The sequence below is a fragment of the Eptatretus burgeri genome, chromosome 2 (genome assembly GCF_056783735.1).
Source record: "Eptatretus burgeri isolate ZD-2024b chromosome 2, Ebu_testis_v1, whole genome shotgun sequence".
NCBI lineage: Eukaryota > Metazoa > Chordata > Myxini > Myxiniformes > Myxinidae > Eptatretus > Eptatretus burgeri.
The window spans coordinates 93227963-93244040 of record NC_140962.1 but is presented as its reverse complement, the minus strand read 5'-3'; positions in this window follow the sequence as shown (position 1 = coordinate 93244040).

The window sequence follows — 16078 nt, the reverse complement described above, 5'->3', positions numbered from 1 at the left end:
ACTGCGGTAGGTCGATTATATTATCCTGTAAACCCAGCTTGGTTTTCCCCTCTTTAAATAATGTATATTTACTGTCATAGCAAAGGTCATGGGACACCCTTTTCCGTTTGTGGGAATTTTTCCCATATGTGTCTGATTTACATAACTGTTAATATCATCAACAGACCGTATAAATAGTCCCATTTCTCCGTGGTCAGAGCATCATTTTCAAGAGGAACTAATTAATGAAGCTCCAATGAAGAGTTATACTCGGCTGTGAGAGAAAACTTGTGCCTCCATCGGGATGACTTAACTGTCCCACCTGTATTCAAATCAATTGCGATGATGCTCATTGAAGTGGAAGACGAACAGACAATGGTTCAACTTTAACTGAATGTAGAATGAAGAACTTGGCTTGCTGGTGAAGGCTCGGTTCGATCTGCATCATCAGACAGGTGGACCAATGGATTAAAAAATAATAATAAGAGGACCACTGGACCAAGAGATTATCTGAGCCCTGGCCTAATGTTGTAATCCAAATTTGGTAGCATTCTGATTGGTCTGTCTGGAGATGAAGGCTTTTGAAGGAATTTATGTGATTTTTTCCTAAAAGTTGATTAAGTCGGCCATTTTGACGCATTCCTGGTCATGTGATCGGCATGACTTCCGTAATAAATTAACATCCCTACCCTCGCCTAATGTTGCAACCGGAATTTGGTGGCATTCTGACTTGTGGATGTGGAGAAGATTTTGGAAGGAATTTGCGTGACTGCCATTTTGACGCACTTCTGGTCACATGGTTAGCGTGGCCTCCGCCATTTATCATCGGGTCCCTATCCTAATGTTGTAACTCAAATTTGGCAGCATTCTGACTGATGCGTCTGGAGAAGAAGATTTTTGAAGAAATTTACTAAGTCAGCCATTTTGACCCACTGAAAATCATGTGACCAAAACAAGCTTTGCAATTCCTGTTACCAGTCAGGAGAGGAACGTTGCTGCCAAATTTCAGCCAGATCGGCCCGGCGGTTTGGCTGGCGAAGTCAAAATAGGAGACGGACGAACGGACAGAATGATGGACGGTGTGCGATGACAATACCTAATCTGGAATTTATTTTCCAGATACGCTATAAACAGAACGTTGATTGAGGTATCCTACCAATTGCGGGAAGGAGGCAAGAAGCTGACGTTTTGGGCGTTAACCCAACATTGGAGCAAAATGAAGGTTAACGCCTGAAACGTCAGCTTTCTGGCTTCCCATTGCGGTTAGCATACCTCATTCAACGTCCTGTTGCTTTCATTAATTTATCAACCTTCACCACCAGCCAAAAACGATATATAGCACGATATCTCAAAACGTTGTGAACGGATTCGGAGAAATCTTGGTGGACATGTTGGGTTTGTGACAAGGAAGAATTTGCTTCAATTTTGCTGAAAATCTGAATCCGGATCTGGATCTCATAATTTTTAAAGTGATTCTTCACCAATTGAGAGATTGTGCTTAACCGATTATATAGCACGATATCTCAAAAAGTTGTGGACGGATTCGGACAAATCTTGGTGGACATGTTGAGTGTGTGACAAGGACGAATTGATTCGATTTTGGTGAAGATCTGAATCCGAATATGGATACGAGCTTTATTCAATTTTTAAAGTGATTCTTCACCATTGAGAGATGGGGCCAAAAACGATATATAACATGACATTTCAAAAATGCATTGGGCCCGATATGTTCTCGTGGATCAGGCATTGTGTGGCGGAGGTATGCGCTCCTCTGAGTGCCCTTCTGGTTTCATTGTGTATCCTTGTGCAACTGGTTAGAAATGAAGCAATTATATATACATGCCTCAATCTACAATAATCCATTTTCCTTGCCCATCTCCAAAAGGCACAAAAAAGCTTTGCATTATCGGTTTGCTGATGAAACCAATCTTAATTTTTGATGAAATGGAAGTTCACATATTAAGTTAACATTAAAGTTATGGAAAGGAAGAGTGGAAATTGTGATCATGATTAATTTAAATTTAATTAAGCAAACAAAATTGGGAAATTCCTATAAACTGCTTTATGCCACAGCTCGACAGACCCAGCCATCAAAGCAAATCCTTGTCCTGAAATTATGCATCAGACTTGCTGACTTCCCTTTCCAGTATCAATCCACTGCACAAGAGGCTGTTTACCTTAGAGACCTGCTCCTTCCAGTAACCCCATCATTGTTAACCTTCCAAAATCCATGCTTAATGTGCAGCTCTCTTCCTTTGTTCCACTTTTGTTCTGCCTGTGGAAGTGCCTCAACAAATCAGCACAATTCCACTCTTTCCAGACAGTGCAGTGATATTGGGCCAAAGTAGCATTTTGGTTGGCAGTGTTGGCACACATTTGGAACAATACTGGGCTGACTTTGGTGGGCTTTAGTTTGTTGTCTGATGTCCTTCGAGTACTTACAAAAGGCAGTGCATCAGATAGTACACTGAATGAAAGATTCCATGATCTTATTCAGGACTGAGAGAAAACCTATTAAAGGATATTTGGAAGGATCAGATTGAACTCCCTTTACAATTTTTTTTTTTTTAATCGCTGTCACAGTTGATACTTTCCTATTAGAGGGAAGACAATTAAATAAATAAATAAATAAATGGCAATAAAACTACACCGGCATTGAAGAGCGCGTAGTCTTGCTTCGCACATTCATTCTCAACAAAAATACCATCATTAACTGAACACTATTATGTCCCAATGCAATTATGGCCATATCATCCATGCACCCTATGATGTCACAGTTTATTGGCATGGGTTATGCACGTCATGTAAATTATTTCATTCTTCACTCACATCTGGTCATAGATCAAACGTACTGTTACGGCCGTGGAAATTTGCAGAACACTATAAAGGTCCTTATTTCAGTTATATTGCTAAGTGTGTGTTCAGATAGATTTCCCCACCGTTGTTTAATGGACAGGGCTGTGATCTTTGAGTTAGCCGTTATTCTTTGCTATCGTTATTTTGGACCAACCGCTTCACAAAACCACCCTGCAAGGGACAAAGAGAACTACCGCGGTGGCGCGTGTCCCTAATTTGGCGGGAAAACGCTTCCTACGAGAAGTTTCCCGCATATTCTGGAAGGAGGGTGGGGCGAGAGTGGAGGGGCGAAGCGTGGGTAATAAAAAGGGTGCACGGAGCATTCGCTCTCTCTCTCTATCTCTCTCTCTCTCTCTCTCTCTCTCTCTCTCTCTCTCTCTCTCTCTCTCTCTCTCTCTCTCTCTCTCTCTCTCTCTCTCTCTCTCTCTGGAGTTGCTGCTGGGGTTGCTGTCGTTGCTAGTGTTGTTGCTGCCGCTTGACGAAGCAGAAGGAGCTGTGCTGCTGCTGCCGGAGCTGCGTGGAGATCTGGGCTCGTGTCCGAGTCGGAAGCTGGGAGCGGTCAGTCAGTGGAGGTCCGGGCGTCGCGAAGGAGACGCGGGCTGGAGGCGCAGCCCTGCTGTGTCGCGCGAACCTGCGTGTGCATGTGGGGAGAGAGCTCGCCTGCCGCTTGGCAAGGCTCGAGCTCAACCGCGGCTACGCTAGCGGCTGTGGGGACGGGACATCGCGACTCGCCCCATCAAGGCACCACGAGGGTGCAGGTAACCTGCAACGGTCTCGTGGGACCCTTTCGATCACCAAATCCCCACGTTACAAAGGCCCACGGGCCCAGTCTGACTCCCTTGACTGTGAGGGGGTCTTTTCTTTGCTTTTCTTTTGAGTGAATGTTGTCGCGCCGAGTCCTGTAAGTAAAACCTGTTTAAGTGATTGTAAATAATAACCATAGTCGGTTATAGTGTTTTTGCCTTGCTCGTGTCTTGTCCCCTTCCCCCATTGATTGCATACCCGCATATGTGCATCCCTGTTTACGTGTAAAATAAATGTGCTTGTGTGAATGTTAACCCGTTCATCGTGTCCTTTTTCCCCAAATTGAACCGCCGTATTGCATTTCGGAATACTAGTTAGTTTTTGAATACCGATAATAGAATCGGGTCGGGCGAGGTCTGGCGATAATACCCGCTCGGTTATCCCAGAATGGAACGAACTGCTTAAGCGGTTCGTGTCTAAACAGGCCTTCGCCGAGGTACGGTCCCTCGGTAGGTTACCTGCGCGAATACTTAAGGCCCGGTCACACCTTGACGTTTTAGCCAACGTATGCCGATTTTTGAATTTTTTTTCTAAAACGCTGGCACATGTTGAATACGTTATGGGTAAGTTTTGATAACATTGAGAGCACGCTGAAAAACACTGCCATACGTCGTTGTACGCTGGCTTTAAACATTGTACTTTTCGGTTGTCCTCAAATTTTTTCATGCTTGAAATTTCACGACGTATGCCGGCGTATGACTCACACGTTCCGCTACGCTGGCCATAAGTTGTATGCACGGTCTGCGATCGTTGACAGACGTCAACACATGCTACTTGTAAGTTAATCATAAGTTGAGACACGCCGAGGTAATGTTTAGCGTACCCGAAACTTATTTCTAACCTATGATTAACGTGTTGTTGGCACGTTACGCGATCGTTGCCACACGTCGACAGACGTTACTTTTAAGTTACTCATAGGCTGAAAGACGTCGGTATAATGGATCGTCCTTGCGTCAGCGTCCACGGCCACGGCCAGGACACTTATTTGCAGCACTCTTCAAACTTTTCTTCGGCATGACGAGGATGTTCACACTTCGATGTCTAGCTTGGCTATGATTCCAATTGTCCATCGGCAGCGTCTATTTAAAATAGTCGAGTTTGAGTGTTTTAACACTTTCAGAAGAAACGCTTCAAATTTCCAAACCCCAGCGTCAAAAAACAAAGGCGAGTGACAGCAATTTAAATCGTTCATTGTAAACAATGAAAATAGCTGAGTGGTTCCGTTTAAAAGTCGTTGAGTGTAAAAAAAATCCAATTGTTGAGGCAAGCGTCTACTTTCAATAGTGGAGATGCAGCCATTTAAATCGTTGAGTGGCAGCCTATGAACCTACCCGTGGACACGCGGACGCAAGGACGATCCATCATAACCCACACCCTCCCCCTCACACTCACCTACTACTGCCAACATGAACAAACTACTACTAATACTCATACTAATACTAATACTGATACTGATACTGATACTGATACTGATACTGTTACTGCTGACATGGACATCAACTCAAAAAGGACTCGAAAACACTGTTGGGTTCCCCTTTTATGAGCACCATTTTTATATACCAATTCCCAAAACCTCTGGGAACACGTCTTTATATGGCAGTTGTAAGCGAGAAACACGTTCATTTATTTTTTTTGTCGACCGGAAGACGTCATTGGAATACGTCTACATACGTCGATGTGTGTTGGGACTACGTAAAGAATTGGTTCAAAGCACGTCAAACATAAGTTAGAAATAAGTTTCGCGTAAAAAAGACATTACCGCGACGAGTTTCGACTTATGAGTAGCTTATAAGTAGCCTTTGTGGACGTGTGTAAGCGTCCACATATCGTGTGTAGAACTTATCCCCATCGCATGCGGAACGTGTGTCATACGCCGAGTACATCGTAAAATTTTGAACATGTTTAAAATTTCTTGACGTACTCTACTTACTACGACGTATGATAGCGTACTTTAGCGTTCTACTCACGTATACCAAACTTACCCATACCGTATTCGACGTGCCCCAACGTTTTAGACACATTTTTCTTAGGTCGGCATACGCTGGCAAGATCGCCAAGGTGTGACCGCGATGTTGACACTTCCATTTCTATGGCAGTTATGATTCGAATCGTTGTGCGTCAGCCTTTTAATAGGCTACGTCACGACATCGTCAGCGATGCGTGCAACGCGCTATGCCTAAGTTAGACTATCGTTGGGCATCGATTGTGTACACCAACAACAGGTTCAGCATTCGTTGGTATAAGTTATCTATAACACAACGAAATGTTCTGTGTTGTTACCAATGCGTTATACATAAGACCAAGTCGCTATGAATACGTCCGAATCTTTAAAAAAAAACATCAAAAGTTCAACGTCAGCCAGCGTTTTACATACATTTTAATACGTTGCCATCGCTGGCTAAAACGTCAAGGTGTGACCGGGCCTTTAGGTATATCGATATTCGGCGATTGACCCTGTCGCGCGCGGGTAGGATACGGACTGGGCCGTGGTGTGTGTTGAAGGCAAACCCATGACTGGTTCTCGGAGTTGTTCCAGGAAGTCACGACTGAATTGCTCGTCCGGTGGGCGTGCGGCTGCCATTGGCTAAAGCGGTCGTTCGCACGCCGGGCGGGCGTAGATTCATAACAATACGAAGTTTCAGATATTTCGGATAATTATTTCAAGTCAACCAATTCTGGCTGGAATACCACTTCACTGATGACATCATTGTTTTCACCCTACATACCCTATGGGGAGTTGATAATACATGCCAAATTTCATTTTTTTTTGTTCAGTGATTTCAGAAAAAATGATGTCCATTATTTTTCCTTTAATCCAATATGACTGCCATACCATGTGACCTATGACATCCTAGTGAGCAATAAAATATCCTCCATGGGGTGTCCCTCCTATGTTTAAAGGTTCAATTCGATCTGATAAGTGGTTGCAGAGAAAAAACATTTTAAAAGCCAAAATATAGAGATGGAGAGATGCGGGTACACATACACACACACACACACACCACACACACACACACCACACACACACACACACACACACACACATACACACACACACACATATATATATATATATATATATGTATATATATATATATACACACACACATATATACATATATATATATATATATATATATATATATATATATATATATATATATATATATATATATATATATATATATAGTTACGGCTGTGGAAATTCGCAGAACACCATAACGCCAGTAGAGTACGTGGTTCAATCCGCCCTGTGAAGCATCAAATTATCCTGGGTGACGGCACCACATACGTTTATGGTTCTCAGGAAGGGAGCCTTAATCGCCATGCAGTACGCCGAGCTCATGTCGTACGTGCCCCACCCCACACAACTACTCTGTGGCCCGGTGAGTTCATCGAAATATTCCTTCCATGTGACATGTCGAGTATCGACTCAGCGTTCGCACTCGAATCTCGCACTGATGCCCCCAGTGCGAGGTCGCTGCGACCCATTGAGTACTGGCCCCCACCGAGTGTCATCCGTAGCATCAGCAGGAAGGTTCGGATCCCCAATTTAACTAACGAACCACGAGTTCTCAAACGACATGAGCAATTTTGCCAAATCCGCCCTGTGTACATACCCGAAGAACACCCAGATGACTATACCGAGACCAGCCCCCCCTCCAAATTAAAACGCACACTTACTTCACTCTCAGGACACTCTTCGACTGTCACACTTGACCCTGACAACATGTTCGCTCCTGACACACGATCAAAGTTTTGTGCCCTTCTTGAAGAGTATGATGAAGTGTTTGACCCAGTGTTCCAAGGCTACAATGGTGTTGCAGGCCCCTTTGAGGCTGTTGTTAACATGGGCCCCTTTCAGCCTCCACAATGCAAAGGCCGTCTACCACAGTATGCGCAAGATAAACTGTGTGAACTACAACACAAATTTGATGAACTAGAAAAGCTTGGAGTCTTTGCTCGCCCTGAGGACATGGGGATTACAGTGGAATACCTGAATCCTTCATTCTTGATCAAGAAGCCCAGTGGCGGGTTCCGCTTAGTCACAGCCTTTGCTGATGTGGGCCGATACAGCAAGCCCCAACCCTCTCTTATGCCAAACGTAGATTCCATCCTCTGCAAAATTGCTCAGTGGAAGTATATAATTACTACCGACCTTACGAGTGCCTTCTACCAAATCCCATTATCTCGCCAGTCCATTAAGTACTGTGGTGTAGCCACACCCTTCCGGGGAAGACGTGTGTATACCAGATCCGCTATGGGTATGCCTGGATCAGAGACGGCACTCGAAGAACTCATGTGTCGCGTCCTTGGTGATCTCTTAGAGAAGGAGACCATTGCCAAACTCGCTGACGACCTCTATTGCGGTGGTGACACATTGGACGAACTTCTCCAGAACTGGAGAATGGTGTTGCAGGCTCTGCGTAAGTGTCGACTTCGCCTCTCTGCTACGAAGACAGTTGTATGTCCAAAGAGCACCACCATCTTAGGATGGATCTGGTCTAGCGGTACTATCCAGGCCAGCCCACACCGTGTGACTACACTCTCTACTTGTTCGGCTCCTGAGAAGGTCAGGGGAATGAGATCCTTTATCGGGGCATATAAGGTTCTCACTCGTGTTATCCCCAACTGCTCCACTCTCCTATCCCCCTTGGATGATGTTGTGGCTGGATGCCAATCACTGGACAGAGTTGTGTGGACTGATGAGTTACATTCTGCCTTCCACAGAGCCCAAGCTGCTCTTTCGTCAACTCGTACAATTGCTCTTCCTCGTCCAAGTGATCAGCTCTGGATCGTGACGGATGGTTCTGTCAAAAAACACAGCATTGGATCAACTCTGTACATCACGCGCAATGGAAGACCTCACCTTGCGGGTTTTTTTAGTGCAAGTTACGCGGACGCCAACCTACCTGGTTGCCATGTGAAGTGGAGGCCCTTTCCATTGCTGTATCAGTAAAACACTCTAGTCCCTTCATTATCCTATCTAAACATCATGCATCCATCTTCACTGATAGCAAGCCGTGCGTACAAGCGTATGAGAAGCTCTGTCGTGGCGAGTTTTCAGCGAGCCCTCGTCTATCCACATTCCTGTCCACCATCAGCCGTTATCAAGCGACCGTACGACACCTCGCAGGATCCGCCAATGCCCCCATCTGATTTTGCCAGCCGCAATGCACCAGACTGTACGGCCACCTCCTGTCAAATTTGTGCATTCATAAGACGCGAGGAGGAGGCCGTAGTCCTGCAGGTGTCAGCCCAAGACATTATTTCCAGCCGAACCAAACTGCCCTTCACCAACAGAACTGCCTGGATAGCAGTTCAGGCAGAGTGCGCAGACTTAAGGCGGACTCATGCCCACCTGATTCAGGGCACCCGCCCATCGAAGAAAACAACCAACTTCAAGGATGTCAAACGTTACCTAGAGGTTGCATCACTTTCCAAAGATAGCCTAGTTGTAGTCCGTCGGGACAAGCCCTTGTTCTCGGTATGTGAGTGCATTATTGTCCCACGTCAGGTAGTCAATGGCTTACTAACAGCATTACACATTCAAACTGGATCACCTGAGTCATCATCAACTCAGTTCTGTGATTCACCGCTATTTTTATGCTCTTGACTTGGACAGAGCAATCGATCAGGTCACCTCGAGGTGTCACCAGTGTGCCGCATTGCGCAACATTCCTCATACCATTACCAAGCAGTCCATTGGAGAACCCCTGGTGCTGTTGGTGTATCCTTCGCAGCGGATATCATCAAGCGCAATCACCAGCTAGTTCTTGTATTGCGAGAATGTTCCACTTCCTACACCACATCGTGCATTGTAGAGAATGAACAACACATCACTCTCCGCGACAACTTGATCCGCTTATGCATAGAGCTCCGGCCATTGGATGGACCACTTGCTGTCATCCGCACCGATCTGGCTCCCGGCTTCACACGTCTGGTCCACGATGAGCTTCTTAAACATCACCGGATGTGCATCGAGATTGGTCGCATTAAAAATCCCAACAAGAATCCCATCGCCGAGAAGGCAGTTCGTGAATGTGAAGACGAACTTCTACGACAGGAGCCAATGGGAGGACCAGTAACTCCACTAACCCTCGCACTGGCCACCGCCAGTATGAACTCATGAGTTCGTGCACGGGGACTCTCGGCCCGAGAGATGTGGTGCCAGCGGGATCAGTTCACCAATCTACAAATCCCTTTCTCGGACTTACAAATAATACAAGCCCAACACCATCTTGGTTCCATTAACCAGCCCCATAGTGAGAAGTCGAAGGCACCCATGGGGTCCGTCAAGCCCATTGTGTCAGTGGAAGTCGGTGATTTGATCTATTTGTACTCTGATCGTAACAAGTCATGCATAAGAAACCGCTACCTCGTCTCTGCCACCGATGGACCCTGGTGCAACATACGTAAATTTGTGGGGTCCCAAATGAGGAGTGCAGCTTATCGGGTGAAAAAGTCTGAATGCTGCAAAGTCCCAGACTACTGGAAGGATACGCTCCCACTCCCTCACAATCGGGGATATGGTGTTGCGCAACAAACCGAGGACGTATGCCTCCAACCAGCAACAAAACCACCAGACCCCCCATTCATCCCCTATGAGCTGTCTTCACCTGCCGACAGTGCTGAATCTTTCCCAATCCCTCGTAGCCAGGTACCAGATCTAGGTTCTGATGCATCCCCGAGGCTTGACACCTGTAGTCCTGGTTACTCCAAAGCCATCGGCAACACCTGTGAGGAACATCCTATGGGACGTGTCCCCAACCGTCTGGACACCAAGACATTCCAACCGTGTACGTTACCAGCCCAAACACTTCAAGGATTTTATTTTGGATGCTTAGAGTCATATTGTGGTCACAATGCTTGCAGAAACTGTCATGGGGCAGAATAATCCCCGAGACCGGAGGGCAGTCTACCCGGTGATTGTCTCAGTGTATCTGACTGACTGGTACATGATTTATGTGACCTCCTCCAGGTTAAGTGACCATTATCCTTGTTTAACGTTGTGTACTCTGCCTCAGTATTTGAAGCCATGTACTGCCACCTACTTTGTTTATTTATAACACTAAGCATGATAGTAGATAAATGACCTTGTAAAGAAAAAAAGTGGTTACGCCAGTAGAGTACGTGGTTTAATCCGTCGTGCGAGGGTGGTGCACGGGGTTACCGTGCAGGGGTGCTGTATCGGGGAAGGTTTGGCCTAGCCGGGCACGTTGTATCGTGTGTGTTATTAAAGTTGATTTCAACCTCACCAAGACTGGTGTTTGGCCTCGGTGCTCCATTGGGGATTCCCTTTAACCATTGTGGCGTAAAGGTCCTTAGTTCAGTTGGATCGATAAGTCTGTGTTCAGTTAGATTTCCCCACCGTTGTTTAATGGGAATTTATTCTTGTCACCCGTGTTGTGGATCTTTGAGATAGCCGTTTTTCTTTACTATCGTTATTTTGGGACCACCACCACCAACATCGCTCGAAAAACAACCGCTTCAGATCCACCGTCCTTCCACCACCACAACCACACGCGCCTCTCAACAAACCACGCCATCCTGATCACCTTAACCACACCACCGCGTTTCCACCTCGGCACACGGTTGCTAGAGGCCTGGCCTTCGTCGAGGGAAAGCAGACGGCCCCCGTTCCCCCCCTCCCCCGGACGAATGGTGTCTCCATGGTGAATTCCACCCGGCGTGTGGAAGAAGACAACCACAGCGGCGAAGGAGTGCCCCCGATTTGGCGGGAAAACACTTCGTTCGGGAAGGTTCCCGCATGTTCTGGAAGGAGGGCGGGGCGAGAGCGGAGGGCGGAGCGGGGGTAATAAAAAGGACGCACGGGGCGTTCGTTCTCTCTCTCGGTGGTTGCTGGCTCTCTCGGGCGTTCGTTCTCTCTTTCGGTGGTTGCTGGCTCTCTCGGGCGTTCGTTCTCTCTCTCGGTGGTTGCTGGCTCTCTCGGGCGTTCGTTCTCTCTCTCGGTGGTTGCTGGCTCTCTCGGGCGTTCGTTCTCTCTTTCGGTGGTTGCTGGCTCTCTCGGGCGTTCGTTCTCTCTCTCGGTGGTTGCTGGCTCTCTCGGGCGTTCGTTCTCTCTTTCGGTGGTTGCTGGCTCTCTCGGGCGTTCGTTCTCTCTCTCGGTGGTTGCTGGCTCTCTCGGGCGTTCGTTCTCTCTTTCGGTGGTTGCTGGCTCTCTCGGGCGTTCGTTCTCTCTCTCGGTGGTTGCTGGCCCTCTCGGGCGTTCGTTCTCTCTTTCGGTGGTTGCTGGCTCTCTCGGGCGTTCGTTCTCTCTCTCGGTGGTTGCTGGCCCTCTCGGGCGTTCGTTCTCTCTCTCGGTGGTTGCTGGCCCTCTCGGGCGTTCGTTCTCTCTCTCGGTGGTTGCTGGCCCTCTCGGGCGTTCGTTCTCTCTCTCGGTGGTTGCTGGCTCTCTCGGCGTTCGTTATCTCTCTCGGTGGTTGCTGGCTCTCTCGGCGTTCGTTCTCTCTCTCGGTGGTTGCTGGCCCTCTCGGCGTTCGTTCTCTCTCTCGGTGGTTGCTGGCCCTCTCGGGCGTTCGTTCTCTCTCTCGGTGGTTGCTGGAGTTGTCGCGGCCGCCGGACGTCGCGGAAGGACCTGGGCTGCTTCTGCCGGAGGTGGGTGAAGATCGGAGCTCGTGTCCGAGTGGGGAGCTGGGAGCAGCCAGTCGGCGGAGGTTCGGGCGTCGCGAAAGAGACACGGGCGGGGAAGCGCAGCTCTGCCAGCGGTGTCGCGCGAACCTGCGCGCTCGTGTGGGGAGAGCCGGAGAGAGCTCGCCGGCCACGCGGAAGGCCCGAGCGCAACCGCGGCTACGCTAGCTGCCGTGGGGACGAGACGTCGCGACCTGCCCCATCAAGGCACCACGAGGGTTCAGGTAACCTGCAACGGTCTCGTGGGGCCCTTTTGGTCACCAAAGCCCCACGTTATAAAGGCCCACGGGCCCAGTCTGACTCCCTTGTCTTTGAGGGGGTCTTTTTCCTGGGGTTTTCCTTTGAATGCATGATGTGGTGCCAAGTCCGAAAGTAAAACCATGTAAGTGACTGTACATTGATAATTGCTTATAGACGGTTGTAGTGCTTCGCCTTGCCCGTGTCTTTGTCTCCGTCCCGCAGTCTTCGTAAAACAACTGCATGCGTGTTTTGCTTTTGTTGACTGTATACGTGTTTTTTTTACATACCTGCATGATTGTTTGTATATGTGCTTGTGTGAATGTTACCCCGTTCACACACGCTCCGGCCACCCAGCGTGCACAACGATCACAATCAAACACATGCCGCTCACGCGCAGCTTGTCGGCATTTGTCTGCGCAGCAGTGTGCCGCTTAATCACTCGTTCGAAGTCTCTCCCCAACCCCTGCCACCACAACACCTTTGTTGCGGGATGGACGGGCGAAGGTGCAGAGATGATGCAGACCGCGCTCGAGGCGATCACGTGTTGAATGATCGCATGCACGACACCCGTTGCTCTGGAACTGTATATCGTAGTTTCTGAAAGCAAGGAACAGACACCAACGTTTTATCGCCGCGGCCCCTGCCACCGGGACCTCGCCCTCGGGTCTCGAGGGAGGCACGGGCTCAAACGGAGGAATGGGCCCTGAAGTAGGCACGTGTGCAAAAGGAGGTACAGGCTCCAAAAGAGGCACCTTCCCCAACCGACTCTCTAATCGGCTCGGCACGGGTCGCCCAAGGTGAATGGCTGGTGCCGTCCAGTCTAGCCTGAGCCTAGTCAGCCAGTCTCGGCCCACAAGTGCCGGCCCCTCCCCTCGTACCACAAACGGCAAGAGCACGGCACGTCAACCCTGGTAGGTCACCGAGATGTCTTTCTTATCAAGTGGCGCAATCGCTTCGCCGGTGTACGTGTACAGCGTGAGGGTCAACCTGATAAGGTGAAGACCGTGGAGTCTACGAGCAGTCTGTTCGCCCATGAACGACACCGTGGCCCCGGTATCAATTGGAAAAACGATCGGTGTCTTGTTCACCTCTATCTCCACTGTAATTGGCCTTGTGACCCTCGGACCAATTGAAAACAGGTTCACCATCGGCTGCAGGTCCCGCCCCGGGTCATCGGGGTTACCTCGTGCAGGTTGCATATCGCGCTCCTTGACGTAAAAGTGTACATCATGTACAAAACCTCGCATACATTGCAGGTCTTGCTCCGGGTCGTCGGGGTTGTCTCGCACAGGTTGCAGGTCTTGCCCCGGGTCATCGGGGTTGTCCCACGCCACGTGGACCTCCACACCACCTGTGAGGCTCTGGTCGGCAATGGCTTGGACATCTCTCAGCATCTGTTCAACGGCAAATGCCGCCTCGACTGCTGAATTGAACAGAATGTCCTCGTACTCCAGCCGTAGTATCACCGAAACCATGTCCAAGTCTTGCAATCCAGCAATAAAACTATCTTTCAGCCTGGCCTGCCGTCCACTCGATGTGAATTTGAAGGCGACGGCCCGACCCCTCACCCGCGCGGCGAAACCCGCGATGCGCTCCCCTGGGCGCCCTGCCAGGTGAGCGAACTCGCACCGCGCCAGCTGCGCTGATTCTCCTGGCGCTCCGTGCGCCCGGCAATCCAATCACTCCGGCAACGACTCAAAGTCAATGCCGAGGAAAACGGGCACTCTGCACGCGTTGACTCGAAACATCCTCGTCGCCAACTGTGGTGTCCGAGGTGCAGTGAGATACGGAGAGTCGAGAGTGTCGTCGTAACTCTGTTTATTGCATACTCGGATGCGCACCACTCAGAGCCTCTAGCGGGCGCGATCAGATATATGCATTGCAGACACGTGACTATTATCACAACTCCTCCAAGCCTCCTCGTGCTCTATGCTCATACACCACAGTCGTGTCATTTTCTCATTATTGAATTGCCATGTTGTTTCTCGGAATAGTAGTGGGTTTTTAAATAACCGTTAAATAGAATCGGGTCCGGCGAGGTCTGGCGATAATACCCGCTCGGTTATCCCAGAACGGAACGGACCGCTTAAGCGGTTCGTGTCCAATCAGGCCTCTGCCGAGGTACGGTTCCTCGGTAGGTTACCCGCGCGAGTACTTAGGTATATCGATATTCGGTGATTGACCCTATTTCGCATGGGTAGAATACGGCCTGGACCGTGGTGGGTGGTTAAGGACCCACCCGTGACTGGTTTCTGGCGTTGTTCCAGAAAGTCACTACTGAATTGCTCGTTCGATGGGCGAACCGGCCGCTATTAGTTAACGCGGTCGTTCGCACGCCGGGCGGGCGTAAATTCGTAGCTATATAATGTGTATGTATATATATATATATATATATATATATATATATATATATATATATATATATATATATATATATATATATATATATATATATATATATATATATATATATATATATATATGTACACACACACACACACGTGTTGCAATAGTCTCACATCCCCAAAAAAGGATATGAAGCAATTCACCCAATTCCAGAAATTCATCTTTTTGAAAGGAAAACTGAACTGAGAGGGTCGTTAGCAGAATGACATCTTCTGTGATGCTTTTGAAGAGTTGGAATTGAAGAATATATTCCAGAAAAATTATTTTACAATTAGTATAAATAAATTTATATAAGATCCGGATTAACTGATAATAGTTAAGGATATATTTAATGATCTAAGTTTGGAATGCATCTGTTTGTAGACTGGCACAAAGATTGGTTAGTGAATGATTCAGGGCTTCAAGTCAAATGTTCACCACCACCCCATCCATACTCGTGACCCCATTCCTTAGCACTCCTTTTTTCCAGGTTTTTGTAAATTCTCCCCCTCTCCCTCACCTCTTTTCATTTGTTATTGTTTGTTGGTGTGTTCCTTCTTTTTTGTGTTTTAGCCCCACTTTCCCTTTCCTTTTTGTGCTGTATTTCATTCAGCTTGCGTGCAGCTTGTTCATCACCATGTTTCCTTCTCCCCATGCCCTTGATCTCACTCTCTGAACTCTGCTGTTGGTGTTTTCCCCCTTTCCATTTTGTTCCCATCTATTCTGCTCTCGCTCTTCCACAAACCTCGATCATGTATACAAAAAAAAGGTAACTTTCCACAATAAAAAGCAATATTTTATATGCAGTTGCTTCACCACAAGCAATACTCAACCAAAGGATAGACGATTGGGATCAAATCTAATCAAGAAGGAGTGAACTATTTGTGAAAAGATACAGAAAGAAGCTTTTTCCAAATTGCAGCTCTATCAAAAAAAGAGATGAAGTGAGGACACTCGGTAGAGCGCATACCTCCACCCCATAATGCCTGATCCACGAGAACATATCAGGCCCAATACATTTTTGAGATGTCGTGCTATGTATCGTGTTTGGCCCGATCTCTCAATGGTGAAGAATCACTTAAAAAAATTATCAGATCCGTATCCGGATTCGGATCTTCACAAAAAATTGAATCTTCTTCTTTGTCACACACCCATACCAATC